The sequence below is a fragment of the Neofelis nebulosa genome, chromosome 7 (assembly GCF_028018385.1).
Source record: "Neofelis nebulosa isolate mNeoNeb1 chromosome 7, mNeoNeb1.pri, whole genome shotgun sequence".
Classification (NCBI taxonomy): domain Eukaryota; kingdom Metazoa; phylum Chordata; class Mammalia; order Carnivora; family Felidae; genus Neofelis; species Neofelis nebulosa.
The window spans coordinates 49980433-49989562 of NC_080788.1; positions in this window are offsets into that span (position 1 = coordinate 49980433).

The following is a 9130-nucleotide window of genomic DNA, read 5'->3' on the forward strand; positions in this document are numbered from 1 at the left end:
GGAATGGGTATCCTTTGATTTTGAGGTGAGAAGCTGGAGTGTTATTTAAGGCAACTGATGTAGAGCTAGGGAGGAACAGGAATAAATAAATCTTAAAAAAATTGAATTTGGCTCAATAATTCTGTGAAGATAAATGCCTTTTTCCCTCTCCTCAGCCAAAGATTTTAACATCTTCTAAGTTCCAAATGCATCATGAATATGTCTCACTTGTAGCTCTTATAACATGGGGTTGTAATTATTTGGTTTCACACCCAGACTGGATGCTTCTTGAGGATAGGCCCTGTATCTGATTTTATTTTTGTATGGCATCATCTGGTCCATTGTCTGTTACAGAGTGAGGGCATGCAAATATTTGAAGGAATAGATGAAGTCTACCCACCTCCTACATCCCCTTTTTCCAGGAATAGCTATTCATTTATACCTATGGTTGTCAGCCAGGGTCATACATAATTTTTTTGAAGGAGTAGGGGGCCCAACTTCATATCTGAGAGGTTGGAAACGGTGCTTGGCAATGATGGTTTAAGTTAGGACCAGATTTTTTGTTGATGGGAAAAGGGCTGTCTTCCAGATCAATTCTGTAAGGTTCTGTTGTGCTGGCTGGTTCTCATTTCTCTTTGTTTAGTTTAAAAGCAGAGTCAAGTTGACTAGCACAGCAGAAATCTGTAGAGCTAATTGCCTTAGAGGTAGCCAGCAATGTTGCTGTGTGATGATGCATTTGTGTAATCCTTTTAAACATAGGATTGCTATTTGAAGTGATTTGCAATGATCAGATAAGCCAATAAAACATGTAACGTCCATTTTCTCTTCAAATGTTTAATGAAGTAGACATGGCATCATATAAGTAGAATTAAACGGAGTTGTTTACAGTGTGTTTACTGTTTTTTGTCAGTTATTTCAGGGTCATTGTTTCTGTAAGATTATTTTGCCAATGGTGTAAATCTTCTCAGACTATTGTTCACAGAAGTGGGATGAACTATGGATATGGTATATAGATAATAACATTGTTACAGTTGTAGATTTGTCCCTAGATTTCAACAATTCTCCTACCTTAACTACATTTGTAGGTGGTCTAAATTCACTTTGAAAATAGTTGATGTTTTTTGTATCATAGGGATGCTCTCTGCTGAATGGTAGAGAAATCAGTGTAAAATAATTGGTTCTATCACCACTTTTGGTCTGATTGTTCATTTATTTATTTATTTTTAACGTTTATTTATTTTTGAGACAGAGAGAGACAGAGCATGAATGGGAGAGGGTCAGAGAGAGAGGGAGACACAGAATCTGAAACAGGCTCCAGGCTCTGAGCGGTCAGCACAGAGCCCGACGCGGGGCTTGAACTCACGGACCGTGAGATCATGGGCTGAGCTGAAGTCGGATGCTTAACCGACTGAGCCACCCAGGCGCCCCTGGTCTGATTGTTCTTGTTCTCAATTCATGTGAGTATTTCTATCAGATTGGTTAATGTTATTTTACTTTGGCCTTGTGGTGTTTGATTTGTATGCATTCTAAGAACATTATGGTCTCCTGGTAGGTCTGAATTAAATGCGGCAGGAAAAGATAAAAAATAGCTTTACTTATGCAATTTACTTTCATAATCAACATTTATGAGTAACGAAAAGTAGAAGAAACCATGAGTGATTTCGTGGAGTTTTTCTGGAGGCTAAATTTTTTAATCATTTGGAGAAAGCCAAAACTGAGAATTATCTGTGTCAGCAAAATACTACAAAAGGTAAAATCATATATGTATTGGTCAGAGATGTCCAGAGAAACAGAATCAATAAGATGGATACATTTATATACTTATAAATATATCTATCTATATCTATATGTATGTCTATACAGAAATTTATTATAGTGAATTGTCTCATGTGTTTATAGAGGCTGAGAAGTCCCAAGATCTTCAGCTGGCAAGCTGGAGAACCAGGACAGCTGGTTCCCAAAGCCGGCAAGCTTGACATCCAAGCAAAGCCACTGTTTCAGTCTGAGTTTGAAGGCTGGAAAAGAAAGACCAATGTTGTACCTCAAGAAGTCAGGAAGGATGAGTCCCCTCTTACTCAGCTTCTTGTTCTATTCAGGTCTTCAGTTGATTGAATGAGGCCTGTCCATACTAGGGAGGATAATCTGCTTTACCTAGTCTGCTTTCCTCAGTTTACGCATAAAATTAATAATCACGGTTTACAAGAAAGCATTCCTTCAAGAATCCCCTGGTGCTGCTAGAATTCTGTTCAGCAATGATCAAGAGCCTCAGCTGACACAGATTCTTTCTATAGAGTAGAAAATAAGCATATATCTGTACTTATCCATTTGTCACTTTTAACTGGGTAACAGAAGATACCTGATGATCAGCATTCAGTAAAAAAAGATGTGACAACTTTCAGATGCAACTAAAGCAAGTTTTAATTTACTTTTTAAGAAAAGAAGGCAGCTGTTAGGCATTCCTTTCAGCTGGCATTTGAAGAGTTCTGTGGTTCTACTCAGTAAAACAAGGATAACTACTAAAAACTATAAAATAAAGTCTGAACACTGAAAAATCTACACATTTTTCTAAGGGCATACAGCAAATGAAGAAACATTTATTCAAGAAAATCTCTTAAGGGGTACCTGGGTGTCTCAGCTGGTTAAGCATCGGACTTTGGCTCAGGTCATGATCTCATGGCTTGTGAGTTTGAGCCCCACGTTGGGCTCTGTGCTGTCAGTGGAGAGCCTGCTTTGGATCCTCTATATCCCTCTCTCTGCCCCTTCCCTGCTCTCTCTCTTTCTCAAAAATAAATAAACATTAACATTTTTTTAAAAAAGAAAATCTCTTAAAACTGAGTAATAACAGTAAGAGTCTGTGGCACATAAGCCATGACCAGCCTTCTCCCCATCAACTTGACAGAAGCTCTACTTGTAGTGAGTGTGGCCAAGAAGATGGGGCTCTCTCTCTCCTGAGTTTCTGATCAAGGAATATGGTATATCATCAGGAGGTGCAGGTATCCAGCACTTTTCATTCTCTCAAACTCTGAGTTGAAGAGGCTCCTGTACTGTTGAGTGTGACTGAGAGGTCAGAGTTCTCTTCATCCACCCAACCACCACTCATGGGGCAGAAGATCTTCCCTGGGCATGTCAGGCCAAGGATACTGAGGTCCCCGATGTGCTTGTCTTAGTTCGCTTGTAGAACAGAGGTTCCAAGCCAAGAGAAGTAAGCCAAGAAAAATCAGAGGCTGCCACAATTGCCAAGAGTTTGAAAACTTTGCTCAAGGAGAGAGACAATCCAGAAAGAAAGATCAATCTGAAGTTCTCCCCAAAGGTACTGATTTTATTTGAGAAAAAAAAAATGTGAGGAAGTTTAAACCTAAGGATGCTCTCAAAAATAATGGACATCTAAAAAATGGAAGTTTTGGTGGAAGCAAATAAGAGGTGGCAGGTAATTGCTCTAAATTAAAAGCAGTAAGTGAAATCACAGACTGGCTAGTTTAACCAGTGAGAACTGCAGAGGGACAGCCAAGAAAGAGCCTTCTTCAGGTTAGAACAAACCTCAACGACTGGCCCTAACAACTACTACTGCCAGAATTTAATTGGATGAGTTTATGGAACAATTTATGTCCAAGGACATTGTTGACAACAGTAGAACAATTAGTGGAGTGAAACGGATGTGATACTAAATGAGGCAGACATTTTAACAGAGAGGTAGGGAAAGGGACAAAGAGAGTTCTGCTAAAACTACGTTGTGGTTTTGTGGCTGTAATGAACAGGCTGGGTGGCTCATTTGGTTAAGCATCCAACTCTTGGTTTTGGCTCAGGTCATGGTCTCACAATTTGTGGGTTTGAGCCCCCCGCATCAGGCTCTGTGCTGGCAGCACAGAGACTACTTGGGGTTCCCTCTCTCCCTCTCTCTCTGCCCTTTCTCTGCTCTCTCTCTCTCTCTGAAATAAACAAATAAGCATTAAAAAGAAAAGTGTGAGAGAGGGAGACACAGAATCCAAAGCACGTTCCCGGCTCCACACTGTCAGCACAGAGACTGACTGGGGGCTTGAACTCATGAACCGCAAGATCATGGCCTGAGCCAAAGGCAGACACTTAACCAAATGAACTAAATACAGAGAATAAACTGAGAGTTGCTGGTGGGGTGTTGGCTGGGGGGATGGGCTAAATGGGCAATGGGCATTAAGGAGGACACTTGTTGGGATGAGCACTGGGTGTTATATGTAAGTGATGAATCACTGAGTTCTGCTCCTGAAACTAATACTACACTGTATATTAATTAACTTGAAAAGAAAAGAAAAGAAAAGAAAAGAAAAGAAAAGAAAAGAAAAGAAGCTCCAGAGAAGGGGGATAGGAATCAGTATCCAGGGTTTCTACAATGTGTTACCTAAAATTTCCAGTTTTTAACAAGAAGACATAGGATGTGCAAAGAAATAGGTGTGACCCACGTACAGGGAAAAATGTAGGCAACAGAAGCTGCCTGTGTGAGGAACCAGATGTCAGATTTAACAGAATTTAAGGCAGCCATTATATGCATCCAAGGAACTAAAAGGAAACCATGGTTTCCTAAACCATGGTTTACCTTCCTAAAAGAAGTAAAGAAAGGTAGGGGCACCTGGGTGGCTCAGTCGATTAAGCGTCCGACTTCGGTTCAGGTCATGATTTCATGGTTCCTGGTTTTGAGCCCTGTGTTGAGCTCTGTGCTGACAGCTCAGGGCCTCGAGCCTGCTGATTCTGTGTCTCCCTCTCTCTCTGCCACTCTCCTGCTTGTGCTATCAAAAATAAATAATTGTAGAAAAAAAAGCATTTTAAGAAGTAAAGAAAGGTACGATGATGGTGTTTCATCAAATAGAGAATATCAATAAAATATATAAATTATAAAAATGAATCAAATTGAAATTCTGGAGTTGAAAATACGATAATTGAAATGAAAAATTCACTCAAGCTTAACAGTAGTTTTGAACTGGACGAAGAATCAAACTTAGGGATAGATCAGTAAAGATTATACAGAAAAATGGAGACAAAAAATGAAGAAAAAATGAACAGAACCTCAGAAAAATGTGGGAAACCACTAAGCACATCTATATATGTGTATTAGGGGTACCAGAAGGAGAGGTGAGAGAAGCCAAAACAAAAACAAAAATCCAAAGAAATAGTGGCTGAAAACTCCCAAAATTTGATGAAAATCATTAATCTACATTTCTAAGAAGTGTAACAACTTCCATGTAAGATATACTGAAAGATTCACCACAACACATCATTGCAAATATGATAAAATCCAGAGAGAGAAAATCTTGAAATCAAAAGAAAAATGACTTGTTATGTACAAGGGAACACTAATAAGATTAACTGCTGACAGAAACAATGGAGGTTATAAGAACACAACTGTCCAGATTCAGTAATGCTGAAGTACATAAGTCATAACTTTATAAAGCTGCAGCCCCAGAAAAGAACTTCCACATATGGCAAATTATGAGGCAGTACTTCCGAATCCTGTGTGCATTGTAGGCATCACTAATCAATCCCAATCCTTTTCCCCTTTGAATATAGTTTTGGCCTCGGAATCCTGACAACCAACCATCCAGGTGCCCACTGCCAGTCAACCGGAGCATGCATAAGAAATGAAATACAGTTTTTATCATGCTAGCCTCATTTCACAGGCGAGGAAACCCAGGGCTAGAAGCCACAGTGAGTTAAAGGCAAAGGCAGAAGTAGCCCCCAAATTTCCTGACAACTGGTCCACAATACCACTTCTCATTTGTTCAGATCCAGCCATTATCCCAGGTCCTTTTAACTTTCTATCTCAGGAGTTTTGTGAATTTTAACGAACCAACCAACCTTGTTTGTTCTACACCATATGAATGGAGAGCTTGAGGACTGGAGCATTTATGCTTGAAAAGAAATGATTCATTGGTACAGAGGATATATATATCTTAAAAAACTCAGACTTCCGTGGGATTTCCCTGGGGTTCAAAGCTTTGTTCCTGAAGCACATTTTTCAGTCTTTCTGAAGGTAGTGGAATTAGCTGAGATAAAGTAGCTTCCTGCCATCCTTCCCCCTCACACAGGGGACCTCTTGCTGGTGAGACTAAGCATTACTAGTACTTCAGAAGAAGTACTAAATGTCCATGGGTAAAGCCTCTCATTTGTCTCCAATTTTGAAGATGGAACTAGCCGGGGTAACTGGTGCCTGAAGTTAGAAAACTATAGCAAGTGTGTAATTAATTCATACTTATTAATACACCCGCCAACAGGAATTTGACAATCTAATGTACCTCTTGCCTTTAGGTTTTTACTTATTTAGTTAGGTTTCTCCCACTCTTTCCTCTCTTGGTTTGAAGAATTACCCCTGCGAGCTCACCTGGCTTGGTAAATCAGGTGTAACAAAGAGCCTCTTGCCCCTGCCCAAATTGATTGGGAAATATCAGTGATTGAGTGAGTATGAATCACAGCTTCCAAGGAGAATTCAACAATGCCTCTTCCCATTATCTCCACCTATCCTCTTCTCATGTAGTTCCCTGCCTCTTGCAAGTCCATCCCTGAATCCTGGAAGCTTTCTTCCTTTAAGAGGCCTACCATATGGGTGGGATGATATTGGCATTCCAGAAAGTGAGGATTGCAGCTCTTTTCTCTTGGGTGTTGACACTAATGGCAGGGGCTGCTACCACTGCATTCTACTCTCCAATCTCCTATCCATCTTACTGATTTTGCTGAGACTAGCTTACAATGAGAACTTCTAGATAATATCTATCTCCAAGGATTCCCCAGAAATACTTTGTAAATAGTTAACTGCTATATTTTATTTATTATTTTAGCTAAATCCACACAGATTGTTCCTACAAACACATCTGTGTGAAATTTGGTAGATGGAGATGTAAAAATCTGTCTCATCTATTGGCTTCTTTTAGATGATATTCCTGTTTCTTTTCAGACAACAGCCCTTTAGGCTTGGAACAACTTGCACTGTTGATACTAGGAAGGTGGATAGCTACCAGTGGTTTCAGATGGAGCTCAAGCCTTCTTGCATTGAGATCAGGTTGCCTATTCCCGAAGCCCTGCTTTATGAGAGGCTGGAGGTGTGTATATCTTGCCAGCCTCTTTGGAGTGGTGCAGCCGTCTGGCGTTTATCTTCTATGTGACTTTGCTATGGTGTGTGTGCAACATAATTATTTCATTATTTCATTGCATCACTCTGGATGCCTTTACCTTCTATTTTAAGTATAAGCAAAAAGAAAACATATATTATTTATTAGTTTTATTAATATTTATATTAATTTAGGGAATGGTTCTTTGCTGGCTTTGTGTTTGGGGCAGTTTGGAAGTGTTTGATGTTTAACATAGGAGCAAGTGTTTCCTTTGTGATAAATCACTTGAGAATGTTTTCAGAGTTGGTAAATCTTGGGCCAGTCAAGTCTCTTCTAAATTGAGGGGAGAGTTTCAAGATTTAGCTGGGACTTTGTGAATGTTGAAAAATATTGACTTCACCCAGATGTTGACCATAGTCCAGTTTCAGAATTTCCATGATGCATCTCTGGACTATACTTCATACCAAACTCATAATCTCTTTATGGTCAATAGAAACAAACCAACAAAACCCCTTTCAGATCATTTGAAATAATAAGCAATTGACATAGAAAACTTTATAGGAAAGGTGGAGGAGGGAATTTGTCATATATCCCATCACAAACAACTGAAAAGAAAATCCTCTTTACACCTATTTGCTCTCCTCCAAAGCCCTTTTTCAGGTGCTTTGTCTCCGTGGGTTTCTTTCTCTTTCCCTTTTATGAGCAGCATTTGGCCTCCTCTTTTGAGATCATTTGTTGCTCCACTCTATCTCTTTATTGTTAGCTTAGCCACTGGAGTTAGGCCACTAATATTGATGTTCTCCCTTCTTCCATGGCCGCCTCTTCAATGCCCTGAGATGGGGAAGGAAGTCTTCCTTACGTCAACTCTTTATTTAACAGTGTTCAAACAGAAAGCCTTGCTTTGCCTCTTATTTAGGCAGAGTAGTCCTTAGACCTAATATTCTTCTTGATTTATTCTTCCAGTTTCCTAAAATGCTTTCTCTTATAGAATCTGCAACAAGTCCTGGAGACCTGGATGAGAGAACATGAGTGATGACACACAGAGAAATCATTTAAAAATGTCCCTTCCAACTGACAGTCAACCAGAAGCTATGAACTGAGTTTGAACTATGTGGACTCATAGGACATATGATGAAAGCCAAGCTACCTTTGCAAAATTAGAACCTCTGGTTGTTTGAACATCCTGCATCTTCCACACTCAGCTAGAAGTGCTTTTCATCACCTGTCTCTTTTTGTGGCAACAACTGTTGCCATTGTCATTGCCAAACACCGTCAACATGGATCAGACAACCTGCTGATATGGCTGTGCAGGTGAAAACAGATGCTGTCACCAACTTTTTAGAACATCTGCAGGGAGAAGCATTGCCATTAAGGATTTTAACGTTCAAGTCAAGTTTAGAAGCTAAAAACTCTGTGATATAAGGGTTAAAATTAAGCAGCTGGTGGTGCACAGGTAACATCGCAGAGACCCAAGGAACATGTTCAGTGAAGACTGAAGAAACAAAAGCTCAGACCTGAGTTTTCCTGATGATACTGATTGTGATTGTCTTGATCCTCATGAAGATGAGAAGTGACATATAGCTACAGTAATATGGTTTTGAAAAATTCTTAAAATTATTTAAAGAAGAGAAGCCACTTTTTAAAGATTTTTAAAAATTTATTCTGAGAGAGAGAGAAAGAGAGAGAGAGAATGAGCAGAGGAGGGTCAGAGAGAGACAGGGGGACAGAGGGTCTGAAGTGGGCTCTGTGCCAATAGCAGAGAGCCTGATGTGGGGCTTAAACTCACGAACCATAAGATCATGACCTGAGATGAAGTCAGACGCTTAACCAACTGAACCACCCAGGTTCCCCTAGAGGAACTAGTTTTTAAAGGCCCTGAACAAAAATTTAAAGATAGTATTTTTTCTGGGTAAACATATCTAATTTCTATACATTATATGCAGTATCAGATTGAACAATGTGAAATTGCAATAATTCAACTTTTTTGACTTAAAACAATGGCATTTCCAAATATTCCTATGAGTCTTCTGGTAGTTCTGAATGGTTGGGGGTGCTATGGATGCTCTCTTTGTTGGAGTCGC